Source organism: Megalopta genalis, chromosome 11 (genome assembly GCF_051020955.1).
Source record: "Megalopta genalis isolate 19385.01 chromosome 11, iyMegGena1_principal, whole genome shotgun sequence".
NCBI lineage: Eukaryota > Metazoa > Arthropoda > Insecta > Hymenoptera > Halictidae > Megalopta > Megalopta genalis.
In genome coordinates, this window is record NC_135023.1 from 1,992,092 (window position 1) to 2,004,473 (window position 12,382).

The following is a 12,382-nucleotide window of genomic DNA, read 5'->3' on the forward strand; positions in this document are numbered from 1 at the left end:
GAAAAGGGCAGAGCAGAGCAGAGCAGAGAAGAGCAGAGCAGAGTAGAGCAGAGAACAGTGCAGAGCAGAGAAGAGCAGAGCAAAGAAGAACAGAGCAGAGCAGAGAAGAGCAGAGCAGAGCAGAGAAGAACAGAGCAGAGCAGAGAAGAGAAGAGCAGGGCAGAGCAGTGCAGAGCAGAGAAGAGCAGAAGAGAGCAGAGAAGAACAGAGCGGAGCAGAGAAGAGCAGAGCAGAGAAGAGCAGAGCAGAGCAGTGCAGAGCAGAGCAGAGCAGTGCAGAGAAGAGCAGAGAAGTGCAGAGCAGGTCAGAGCAGAGCAGAGCAGAGAAGGGCCGTGCAGATCAGAGAAGAGCAGAGCAGAAAAGGGCAGAGCAGAGCAGAGCAGAGAAGAGCAGAGCAGAGAAGAGCAGAGCAGAGAAGAGCAGAGCAGAGAAGAGCAGAGCAGAGCAAAGAAGAACAGAGCAGAGAATAGAAGAGCAGAGCAGAGCAGGGCAGAGCAGAGAACAGCAGAGCAGAGAAATGCAGAGCAGAGCAGAGCAGAGCAGAGCAGAGCAGTGCAGAGCAGGGAAGAGCAGAGAAGAGCAGAGCAGAGAAGAGCAGAGAAGAGCAGAGCAGAGCAGAGGAGAGGGGAGCAGATCAGAGCAGAGCAGAGTAGAGCAGAGCAGGGCAGAGAAGAGCAGAGAAGAGCAAAGAAGAGCAGAGAAGAGCTGAGAAGAGTTGAGAAGTGCACAGAAGAGCAGAGAAGAGCAGAGAAGAGCACAGAAGAGCACAGAAGAGCAGAGAATAGCTGAGAAGAGCAGAGAAGAGCAGAGAAGAGCAGAGAAGAGCAGAGAAGCGCAGAGAAGAGTAGAGAAGAGGACAGTGGAGCAGAGAAGAGCAGAGAAGAGCAGAGCAGAGAAGAGCAGCGCATAGCAGAGAAGAGCAGAGCAGGGCAGAGAAGAGCCGAGCAGAGAAGAGCAGAGAAGAGCAGAGAAGAGAAGTGCAGAGTAGAGAAGAGCAGGCCAGAGCAGAGCAGACCACTGAAGAGCACAGAAGAGAAGAGCAGGGCAGAGCAGTGCAGAGCAGAGAAGAGCAGAAGAGAGCAGATCAGGGCAGAGAAGAGAAGAGCAGAGCAGGGAAGGTCAGAGAAGAGCAGGGAAGAGCAGAGCATAGGAGTGCAGAGCAGAGAAGAACAGAGAAGAGCAGAGCAGAGAAGAGCAGAGCAGAGCAGAGCAGAGAAGTGCAGAGCAGAGAAGAGCAGAGCAGAGAAGAGCAGAGCAGAGAAGAGCAGAGCAGAGCAGAGCAGAGTAGAGCAGAGCAGAGCAGAACAGAGCAAAGAAGAACAGTGCAGAGCAGAGAAGAGCAGAGAAGAGCAGAGAAGAGCAGAGCAGAGAAGAGCAGAGAAGAGCAGAGAAAAGCAGAGCAGAGCAGCGCAGGGCAGAGAAGAGCAGAGCAGAGAAGAGCAGAGCAGAGCAGTGCAGAGCAGAGCAGAGCAGAGCATAGCAGAGCAGAGAAGAGCAGAGAAGAGCAGAGACGATCAGAGCAGAGCAGAGCAGAGCAGAGCAGAGAAGAGCAGAGATGAGCAGAGAAGAGCGGAGACGAGCAGAGCAGAGCAGAGCAGAGCAGAGCAGAGCAGAGCAGAGCAGAGAAGAGCAGAGCAGAGAAGAGCAGAGAAGAGCAGAGAAGAGCAGAGAAGAGCAGAGAAGAGCAGAGCAGAGAAGAGCAGAGCAGAGACGAGCAGAGCAGAGCAGAGCAGAGCAGAGAAGAGCAGAGCAGAGAAGAGCAGGGCAGAGAAGAGCAGAGAAGAGCATAGCAGAGCAGAGAAGAGCAGAGAAGAGAAGAGCAGAGAAGAGAAGAGCAGAGCAGAGCAGAGCAGGGCAGAGAAGAGCAGAGCAGAGCAGAGCAGAGACGAGCAGAGCAGAGCAGAGAAGAGCAGAGAAGAGCAGAGCAGAGCAGAGCAGAGAAGAGCAGAGAAGAGCAGAGATGAGCAGAGAAGAGCGGAGAAGAGCAGAGCAAAGCAGAGAAGAGCAGAGCAGAGAAGAGCAGGGCAGAGAAGAGCAGAGATGAGCAGAGAAGAGCGGAGAAGAGCAGAGCAAAGCAGAGAAGAGCAGAGGAGAGAAGAGGAGAGAAGAGCAGACAGATCAGAGCAGAGAAGAGCAGAGAAGAGCGGAGCAGAGAAGAACAGAGAAGAGCACAGCAGAGCAGAGCAGAGAAGTGCAGAGCAGAGGAGAGCAGAGCAGAGAAGAGCAGAGAAGAGCAGAGCAGAGCAGAGCAGAGTAGAGCAGAGCAGAGCAGAACAGAGCAAAGAAGAACAGTGCAGAGCAGAGAAGAGCAGAGAAGAGCAGAGCAGAGAAGAGCAGAGAAAAGCAGAACAGAGCAGCGCAGGGCAGAGAAGAGCAGAGCAGAGCAGTGCAGAGCAGAGCAGAGCAGTGCAGAGAAGAGCAGAGAAGAGCAGAGCAGGTCAGAGAAGAGCAGAGCAGAGAAGGGCCGAGCAGATCAGAGAAGAGCAGAGCAGAGCAGAAAAGGGCAGAGCAGAGAAGAGCAGAGCAGAGTAGAGCAGAGAACAGTGCAGAGCAGAGAAGAGCAGAGCAAAGAAGAACAGAGCAAAGCAGAGAAGAGCAGAGCAGAGCAGAGAAGAGCAGAACAGAGCAGAGCAGGGCAGAGAAGAGAAGAGAAGAGCAGGGAAGGTCAGAGAAGAGCTGAGAAGAGCAGAGCATAGGAGTGCAGAGCAGAGAAGAACAGAGAAGAGCAGAGAAGAGCAGAGCATAGCAGAGCAGATAAGTGCAGAGCAGAGAAGAGCAGAGCAGAGAAGAGCAGAGCAGAGCAGTGCAGAGCAGAGAACAGCAGAGCAGAGAAGAGCAGAGCAGAGCAGAGCAGTGCAGTGCAGAGCAGTGCAGAGCAGGGAAGAGCAGAGAAGAGCAGAGAAGAGCAGAGCAGAGCAGAGCAGAGGAGAGGAGAGCAGATCAGAGCAGAGCAGAGTAGAGCAGAGCAGGGCAGAGAAGAGCAGAGAAGAGCAGAGAAGAGCAGAGAAGAGTTGAGAAGGGGAGAGCAGAGCGGAGCAGGGAAGAGCAGAGCAGTACAGAGCAGAGCAGACAAGAGCAGAGGAGAGCAGAGCAGAGAAGGTCAGAGAAGAGCAGAGAAGAGCAGAGCAGAGCAGAGAAGAGCAGAGAACAGCAGAGAAGAGCAGAGCAGAGCAGAATGGAGCAGAGAAGAGCAGAGCAGAGCAGACCAGAGCAAAGAAGTGCATATAAGTGCAGAGAAGAGCAGAGGAAAGCAGAGGAGAGCATTGCAGAGCTGAGCAGAGAAGAGCAGAGAAGAGCAGAGAAGAGCAGAGCAGAGAAGAGCAGAGAAGAGCAGAGATGAGCAGAGAAGAGCGGAGAAGAGCAGAGCAAAGCAGAGAAGAGCAGAGCAGAGAAGAGCAGGGCAGAGAAGAGCAGAGAAGAGCAGAGACGAGCAGAGCAGAGCAGAGAAGAGCAGAGAAGAGCAGAGCAGAGAAGAGCAGAGAAGAGCAGAGATGAGCAGAGAAGAGCGGAGAAGAGCGGAGAAGAGCAGAGCAAAGCAGAGAAGAGCAGAGGAGAGAAGAGGAGAGAAGAGCAGACAGATCAGAGCAGAGAAGAGCAGAGAAGCGCGGAGCAGAGAAGAACAGAGAAGAGCACAGCAGAGCAGAGCAGAGAAGTGCAGAGCAGAGGAGAGCAGAGCAGAGAAGAGCAGAGCAGAGCAGAGCAGAGTAGAGCAGAGCAGAGCAGAACAGAGCAAAGAAGAACAGTGCAGAGCAGAGAAGAGCAGAGAAGAGCAGGGCAGAGAAGAGCAGAGAAAAGCAGAACAGAGCAGCGCAGGGCAGAGAAGAGCAGAGCAGAGCAGTGCAGAGCAGAGCAGAGCAGTGCAGAGAAGAGCAGAGAAGAGCAGAGCAGAGCAGAAAAGGGCAGAGCAGAGCAGAGCAGAGAAGAGCAGAGCAGAGTAGAGCAGAGAACAGTGCAGAGCAGAGAAGAGCAGAGCAAAGAAGAACAGAGCAGAGCAGAGAAGAGCAGAGCAGAGCAGAGAAGAACAGAGCAGAGCAGAGAAGAGAAGAGCAGGGCAGAGCAGTGCAGAGCAGAGAAGAGCAGAAGAGAGCAGAGCAGGGCAGAGAAGAGAAGAGCAGAGCAGGGAAGGTCAGAGAAGAGCAGGGAAGAGCAGAGCATAGGAGTGCAGAGCAGAGAAGAACAGAGAAGAGCAGAGCAGAGAAGAGCAGAGCAGAGCAGAGCAGAGAAGTGCAGAGCAGAGAAGAGCAGAGAAGAGCAGAGATGAGCAGAGAAGAGCGGAGAAGAGCAGTTCAGAGCAGAGCAGAGAAGAGCAGAGAAGGGCAGAGCAGAGCATAGAAGAGCAGAAGAGAGCAGAGCAGGGCAGATATGAGAAGAGCAGACCAGAGAAGGGCAGAGAAGAGCAGAGGACCAGAGCAGAGGAGTGCAGAGAAGAAAAGAGCGGAGTAGAGCAGAGCAGAGCAGAGAAGAGCAGAGAAGAGCAGAGAAGAGTAGAGAAGGGGACAGGGGAGCAGAGAAGAGCAGAGAAGAGCAGAGCAGAGCAGAGAAGAGCAGAACAGAGCAGAGCAGGGCAGAGAAGAGAAGAGCAGAGCAGGGAAGGTCAGAGAAGAGCAGAGAAGAGCATAGCAGAGGAGAGGAGAGCAGATCAGATCAGAGCAGAGTAGAGCAGAGCAGGGCTGAGAAGAGCAGAGCAGAGCGGGGCAGAGAAGAGCAGAGCAGAGAAGAGCAGAGAAGAGAAGTGCAGAGCAGAGAAGAGCAGAGCAGAGCAGAGAAGAGCAGACCACTGAAGAGCATAGAAGAGCAGATCAGAGCAGAGAAGAGCAGAGCAGACCACTGAAGAGCAGAGAAGAGCAGAGCAGAGCAGAGCAGTGCAGAGCAGAGCAGAGAAGAGCAGAGAAGGGCAGAGCAGTGCAGAGAAGAGCAGAACAGAGCAGAGCAGGGCAGATAAGAGAAGAGCAGAGCAGAGCAGAGGAGAGGGGAGCAGATCAGAGCAGAGCAGAGTAGAGCAGAGCAGGGCAGAGAAGAGCAGAGAAGAGCAGAGAAGAGCAGAGAAGAGCTGAGAAGAGTTGAGAAGTGCACAGAAGAGCAGAGAAGAGCAGAGAAGAGCACAGAAGAGCACAGAAGAGCAGAGAATAGCTGAGAAGAGCAGAGAAGAGCAGAGAAGAGCAGAGAAGAGCAGAGAAGCGCAGAGAAGAGTAGAGAAGAGGACAGTGGAGCAGAGAAGAGCAGAGAAGAGCAGAGCAGAGAAGAGCAGCGCATAGCAGAGAAGAGCAGAGCAGGGCAGAGAAGAGCCGAGCAGAGAAGAGCAGAGAAGAGCAGAGAAGAGAAGTGCAGAGTAGAGAAGAGCAGGCCAGAGCAGAGCAGACCACTGAAGAGCACAGAAGAGAAGAGCAGGGCAGAGCAGTGCAGAGCAGAGAAGAGCAGAAGAGAGCAGATCAGGGCAGAGAAGAGAAGAGCAGAGCAGGGAAGGTCAGAGAAGAGCAGGGAAGAGCAGAGCATAGGAGTGCAGAGCAGAGAAGAACAGAGAAGAGCAGAGCAGAGAAGAGCAGAGCAGAGCAGAGCAGAGAAGTGCAGAGCAGAGAAGAGCAGAGCAGAGAAGAGCAGAGCAGAGAAGAGCAGAGCAGAGCAGAGCAGAGTAGAGCAGAGCAGAGCAGAACAGAGCAAAGAAGAACAGTGCAGAGCAGAGAAGAGCAGAGAAGAGCAGAGAAGAGCAGAGCAGAGAAGAGCAGAGAAGAGCAGAGAAAAGCAGAGCAGAGCAGCGCAGGGCAGAGAAGAGCAGAGCAGAGAAGAGCAGAGCAGAGCAGTGCAGAGCAGAGCAGAGCAGAGCATAGCAGAGCAGAGAAGAGCAGAGAAGAGCAGAGACGATCAGAGCAGAGCAGAGCAGAGCAGAGCAGAGAAGAGCAGAGATGAGCAGAGAAGAGCGGAGACGAGCAGAGCAGAGCAGAGCAGAGCAGAGCAGAGCAGAGCAGAGCAGAGAAGAGCAGAGCAGAGAAGAGCAGAGAAGAGCAGAGAAGAGCAGAGAAGAGCAGAGAAGAGCAGAGCAGAGAAGAGCAGAGCAGAGACGAGCAGAGCAGAGCAGAGCAGAGCAGAGAAGAGCAGAGCAGAGAAGAGCAGGGCAGAGAAGAGCAGAGAAGAGCATAGCAGAGCAGAGAAGAGCAGAGAAGAGAAGAGCAGAGAAGAGAAGAGCAGAGCAGAGCAGAGCAGGGCAGAGAAGAGCAGAGCAGAGCAGAGCAGAGACGAGCAGAGCAGAGCAGAGAAGAGCAGAGAAGAGCAGAGCAGAGCAGAGCAGAGAAGAGCAGAGAAGAGCAGAGATGAGCAGAGAAGAGCGGAGAAGTGCAGAGCAGAGGAGAGCAGAGCAGAGAAGAGCAGAGAAGAGCAGAGCAGAGCAGAGCAGAGTAGAGCAGAGCAGAGCAGAACAGAGCAAAGAAGAACAGTGCAGAGCAGAGAAGAGCAGAGAAGAGCAGAGCAGAGAAGAGCAGAGAAAAGCAGAACAGAGCAGCGCAGGGCAGAGAAGAGCAGAGCAGAGCAGTGCAGAGCAGAGCAGAGCAGTGCAGAGAAGAGCAGAGAAGAGCAGAGCAGGTCAGAGAAGAGCAGAGCAGAGAAGGGCCGAGCAGATCAGAGAAGAGCAGAGCAGAGCAGAAAAGGGCAGAGCAGAGAAGAGCAGAGCAGAGTAGAGCAGAGAACAGTGCAGAGCAGAGAAGAGCAGAGCAAAGAAGAACAGAGCAAAGCAGAGAAGAGCAGAGCAGAGCAGAGAAGAGCAGAACAGAGCAGAGCAGGGCAGAGAAGAGAAGAGAAGAGCAGGGAAGGTCAGAGAAGAGCTGAGAAGAGCAGAGCATAGGAGTGCAGAGCAGAGAAGAACAGAGAAGAGCAGAGAAGAGCAGAGCATAGCAGAGCAGATAAGTGCAGAGCAGAGAAGAGCAGAGCAGAGAAGAGCAGAGCAGAGCAGTGCAGAGCAGAGAACAGCAGAGCAGAGAAGAGCAGAGCAGAGCAGAGCAGTGCAGTGCAGAGCAGTGCAGAGCAGGGAAGAGCAGAGAAGAGCAGAGAAGAGCAGAGCAGAGCAGAGCAGAGGAGAGGAGAGCAGATCAGAGCAGAGCAGAGTAGAGCAGAGCAGGGCAGAGAAGAGCAGAGAAGAGCAGAGAAGAGCAGAGAAGAGTTGAGAAGGGGAGAGCAGAGCGGAGCAGGGAAGAGCAGAGCAGTACAGAGCAGAGCAGACAAGAGCAGAGGAGAGCAGAGCAGAGAAGGTCAGAGAAGAGCAGAGAAGAGCAGAGCAGAGCAGAGAAGAGCAGAGAACAGCAGAGAAGAGCAGAGCAGAGCAGAATGGAGCAGAGAAGAGCAGAGCAGAGCAGACCAGAGCAAAGAAGTGCATATAAGTGCAGAGAAGAGCAGAGGAAAGCAGAGGAGAGCATTGCAGAGCTGAGCAGAGAAGAGCAGAGAAGAGCAGGGAAGAGCAGGGAAGAGCAGAGAAGAGCAGAGAAGAGCAGAGAAGTGCAGAGCAGAGGAGTGCGGAGCAGAGAAGAGCGAAGAAGTGAAGAGCAGAGCAGAGCAGAGCAGAACAGAGCAGAGAAGAGCGGACAAGAGCAGAACAGATCAGAGCAGAGCAGAGCAGATCAGAGCATAGCAGAGCAGGGCAGAGAAGTGCAGAGCAGAGAAGAGCAGAGCAGAGAAGAGCAGAGAAGAGCAGAGACGAGCAGAGCAGAGCAGAGAAGAGCAGAGAAGAGCAGAGAAGAGCAGAGCAGAGAAGAGCAGAGAAGAGCAGAGATGAGCAGAGAAGAGCGGAGAAGAGCAGAGCAAAGCAGAGAAGAGCAGAGGAGAGAAGAGGAGAGAAGAGCAGACAGATCAGAGCAGAGAAGAGCAGAGAAGAGCGGAGCAGAGAAGAACAGAGAAGAGCACAGCAGAGCAGAGCAGAGAAGTGCAGAGCAGAGGAGAGCAGAGCAGAGAAGAGCAGAGAAGAGCAGAGCAGAGCAGAGCAGAGTAGAGCAGAGCAGAGCAGAACAGAGCAAAGAAGAACAGTGCAGAGCAGAGAAGAGCAGAGAAGAGCAGAGCAGAGAAGAGCAGAGAAAAGCAGAACAGAGCAGCGCAGGGCAGAGAAGAGCAGAGCAGAGCAGTGCAGAGCAGAGCAGAGCAGTGCAGAGAAGAGCAGAGAAGAGCAGAGCAGGTCAGAGAAGAGCAGAGCAGAGAAGGGCCGAGCAGATCAGAGAAGAGCAGAGCAGAGCAGAAAAGGGCAGAGCAGAGAAGAGCAGAGCAGAGTAGAGCAGAGAACAGTGCAGAGCAGAGAAGAGCAGAGCAAAGAAGAACAGAGCAGAGCAGAGCAGAGGAGAGCAGAGCAGAGAAGAGCAGAGAAGAGCAGAGCAGAGCAGAGCAGAGTAGAGCAGAGCAGCGCAGAACAGAGCAAAGAAGAACAGTGCAGAGCAGAGAAGAGCAGAGAAGAGCAGAGCAGAGAAGAGCAGAGAAAAGCAGAACAGAGCAGCGCAGGGCAGAGAAGAGCAGAGCAGAGCAGTGCAGAGCAGAGCAGAGCAGTGCAGAGAAGAGCAGAGAAGAGCAGAGCAGGTCAGAGAAGAGCAGAGCAGAGAAGGGCCGAGCAGATCAGAGAAGAGCAGAGCAGAGCAGAAAAGGGCAGAGCAGAGAAGAGCAGAGCAGAGTAGAGCAGAGAACAGTGCAGAGCAGAGAAGAGCAGAGCAAAGAAGAACAGAGCAGAGCAGAGAAGAGCAGAGCAGAGCAGAGAAGAGCAGAACAGAGCAGAGCAGGGCAGAGAAGAGAAGAGAAGAGCAGGGAAGGTCAGAGAAGAGCTGAGAAGAGCAGAGCATAGGAGTGCAGAGCAGAGAAGAACAGAGAAGAGCAGAGAAGAGCAGAGCATAGCAGAGCAGATAAGTGCAGAGCAGAGAAGAGCAGAGAAGAGCAGAGCAGAGAAGAGCAGAGCAGAGCAGTGCAGAGCAGAGAACAGCAGAGCAGAGAAGAGCAGAGCAGAGCAGAGCAGTGCAGTGCAGAGCAGTGCAGAGCAGGGAAGAGCAGAGAAGAGCAGAGAAGAGCAGAGCAGAGCAGAGCAGAGGAGAGGAGAGCAGATCAGAGCAGAGCAGAGTAGAGCAGAGCAGGGCAGAGAAGAGCAGAGAAGAGCAGAGAAGAGCAGAGAAGAGCTGAGAAGGGGAGAGCAGAGCGGAGCAGGGAAGAGCAGAGCAGTACAGAGCAGAGCAGACAAGAGCAGAGGAGAGCAGAGCAGAGAAGGTCAGAGAAGAGCAGAGAAGAGCAGAGAAGAGCAGAGCAGAGCAGAGCAGAGCAGAGCAGAGAAGAGCAGAGCAGAGAAGAGCAGAGAAGAGCAGAGAAGAGCAGAGAAGAGCAGAGAAGAGCAGAGCAGAGAAGAGCAGAGCAGAGACGAGCAGAGCAGAGAAGAGCAGAGCAGAGAAGAGCAGGGCAGAGAAGAGCAGAGAAGAGCATAGCAGAGCAGAGAAGAGCAGAGAAGAGAAGAGCAGAGCAGAGCAGAGCAGGGCAGAGAAGAGCAGAGCAGAGCAGAGCAGAGACGGGCAGAGCAGAGCAGAGAAGAGCAGAGAAGAGCAGAGCAGAGCAGAGCAGAGAAGAGCAGAGAAGAGCAGAGATGAGCAGAGAAGAGCGGAGAAGAGCAGAGCAAAGCAGAGAAGAGCAGAGCAGAGAAGAGCAGGGCAGAGAAGAGCAGAGATGAGCAGAGAAGAGCGGAGAAGAGCAGAGCAAAGCAGAGAAGAGCAGAGGAGAGAAGAGGAGAGAAGAGCAGACAGATCAGAGCAGAGAAGAGCAGAGAAGAGCGGAGCAGAGAAGAACAGAGAAGAGCACAGCAGAGCAGAGCAGAGAAGTGCAGAGCAGAGGAGAGCAGAGCAGAGAAGAGCAGAGAAGAGCAGAGCAGAGCAGAGCAGAGTAGAGCAGAGCAGAGCAGAACAGAGCAAAGAAGAACAGTGCAGAGCAGAGAAGAGCAGAGCAGAGAAGAGCAGAGAAAAGCAGAACAGAGCAGCGCAGGGCAGAGAAGAGCAGAGCAGAGCAGTGCAGAGCAGAGCAGTGCAGTGCAGAGAAGAGCAGAGAAGAGCAGAGCAGGTCAGAGAAGAGCAGAGCAGAGAAGGGCCGAGCAGATCAGAGAAGAGCAGAGCAGAGCAGAAAAGGGCAGAGCAGAGAAGAGCAGAGCAGAGTAGAGCAGAGAACAGTGCAGAGCAGAGAAGAGCAGAGCAAAGAAGAACAGAGCAGAGCAGAGAAGAGCAGAGCAGAGCAGAGAAGAGCAGAACAGAGCAGAGCAGGGCAGAGAAGAGAAGAGAAGAGCAGGGAAGGTCAGAGAAGAGCTGAGAAGAGCAGAGCATAGGAGTGCAGAGCAGAGAAGAACAGAGAAGAGCAGAGAAGAGCAGAGCATAGCAGAGCAGATAAGTGCAGAGCAGAGAAGAGCAGAGCAGAGAAGAGCAGAGCAGAGCAGTGCAGAGCAGAGAACAGCAGAGCAGAGAAGAGCAGAGCAGAGCAGAGCAGTGCAGTGCAGAGCAGTGCAGAGCAGGGAAGAGCAGAGAAGAGCAGAGCAGAGGAGAGGAGAGCAGATCAGAGCAGAGCAGAGTAGAGCAGAGCAGGGCAGAGAAGAGCAGAGAAGAGCAGAGAAGAGCAGAGAAGAGCTGAGAAGGGGAGAGCAGAGCGGAGCAGGGAAGAGCAGAGCAGTACAGAGCAGAGCAGACAAGAGCAGAGGAGAGCAGAGCAGAGAAGGTCAGAGAAGAGCAGAGAAGAGCAGAGCAGAGCAGAGAAGAGCAGAGAACAGCAGAGAAGAGCAGAGCAGAGCAGAATGGAGCAGAGAAGAGCAGAGCAGAGCAGACCAGAGCAAAGAAGTGCATATAAGTGCAGAGAAGAGCAGAGGAAAGCAGAGGAGAGCATTGCAGAGCTGAGCAGAGAAGAGCAGAGAAGAGCAGGGAAGAGCAGGGAAGAGCAGAGAAGAGCAGAGAAGAGCAGAGAAGTGCAGAGCAGAGGAGTGCGGAGCAGAGAAGAGCGAAGAAGTGAAGAGCAGAGCAGAGCAGAGCAGAACAGAGCAGAGAAGAGCGGACAAGAGCAGAACAGATCAGAGCAGAGCAGAGCAGATCAGAGCATAGCAGAGCAGGGCAGAGAAGTGCAGAGCAGAGAAGAGCAGAGCAGAGAAGAGCAGAGAAGAGCAGAGACGAGCAGAGCAGAGCAGAGAAGAGCAGAGAAGAGCAGAGCAGAGAAGAGCAGAGAAGAGCAGAGATGAGCAGAGAAGAGCGGAGAAGAGCAGAGCAAAGCAGAGAAGAGAAGAGGAGAGAAGAGGAGAGAAGAGCAGACAGATCAGAGCAGAGAAGAGCAGAGAAGAGCGGAGCAGAGAAGAACAGAGAAGAGCACAGCAGAGCAGAGCAGAGAAGTGCAGAGCAGAGGAGAGCAGAGCAGAGAAGAGCAGAGAAGAGCAGAGCAGAGCAGAGCAGAGTAGAGCAGAGCAGAGCAGAACAGAGCAAAGAAGAACAGTGCAGAGCAGAGAAGAGCAGAGAAGAGCAGAGCAGAGAAGAGCAGAGAAAAGCAGAACAGAGCAGCGCAGGGCAGAGAAGAGCAGACCACTGAAGAGCATAGAAGAGCAGATCAGAGCAGAGAAGAGCAGAGCAGACCACTGAAGAGCAGAGAAGAGCAGAGCAGAGCAGAGCAGTGCAGAGCAGAGCAGAGAAGAGCAGAGAAGGGCAGAGCAGTGCAGAGAAGAGCAGAACAGAGCAGAGCAGGGCAGATAAGAGAAGAGCAGACCAGAGAAGGGCAGAGAAGAGCAGAGGAGCAGAGCAGAGGAGTGCAGAGAAGAAAAGAGCGGAGTAGAGCAGAGCAGAGCAGAGAAGTGCAGAGCAGAGCAGAGCAGAGTAGAGCAGAGCAGAGCAGAACAGAGCAAAGAAGAACAGTGCAGAGCAGAGAAGAGCAGAGAAGAGAAGAGCAGAGCAGAGAAGAGAAGAGCAGAGCAGAGAAGAGCAGAGAAGAGCAGAGAAAAGCAGAGGAGAGCAGCGCAGGGCAGAGAAGAGCAGAGCAGAGCAGTGCAGAGCAGAGAACAGCAGAGAAAAGCAGAGCAGAGCAGAGAAGAGCAGTGCAGAGCGGAGCAGAGAAGAGCAGAGCAGGGAAGAGCAGAGCAGAGCAGTGCAGAGCAGAGAAGAGAAGAGCAGAGAAGAGCAGAGCAGAGCAGAGCAGTGCAGAGCAGAGCAGAGCAAAGAAGAACAGTGCAGAGCAGAGAAGAGCAGAGAAGAGAAGAGCAGAGCAGAGCAGAGCGGAGCAGAGAAGAGCAGAGCAGAGAAGAGCAGAGCAGAGCAGTGCAGAGCAGAGCAGAGCAGTGCAGAGAAGAGCAGAGAAGTGCAGAGCAGGTCAGAGCAGAGCAGAGCAGAGAAGGGCCGTGCAGATCAGAGAAGAGCAGAGCAGAAAAGGGCAGAGCAGA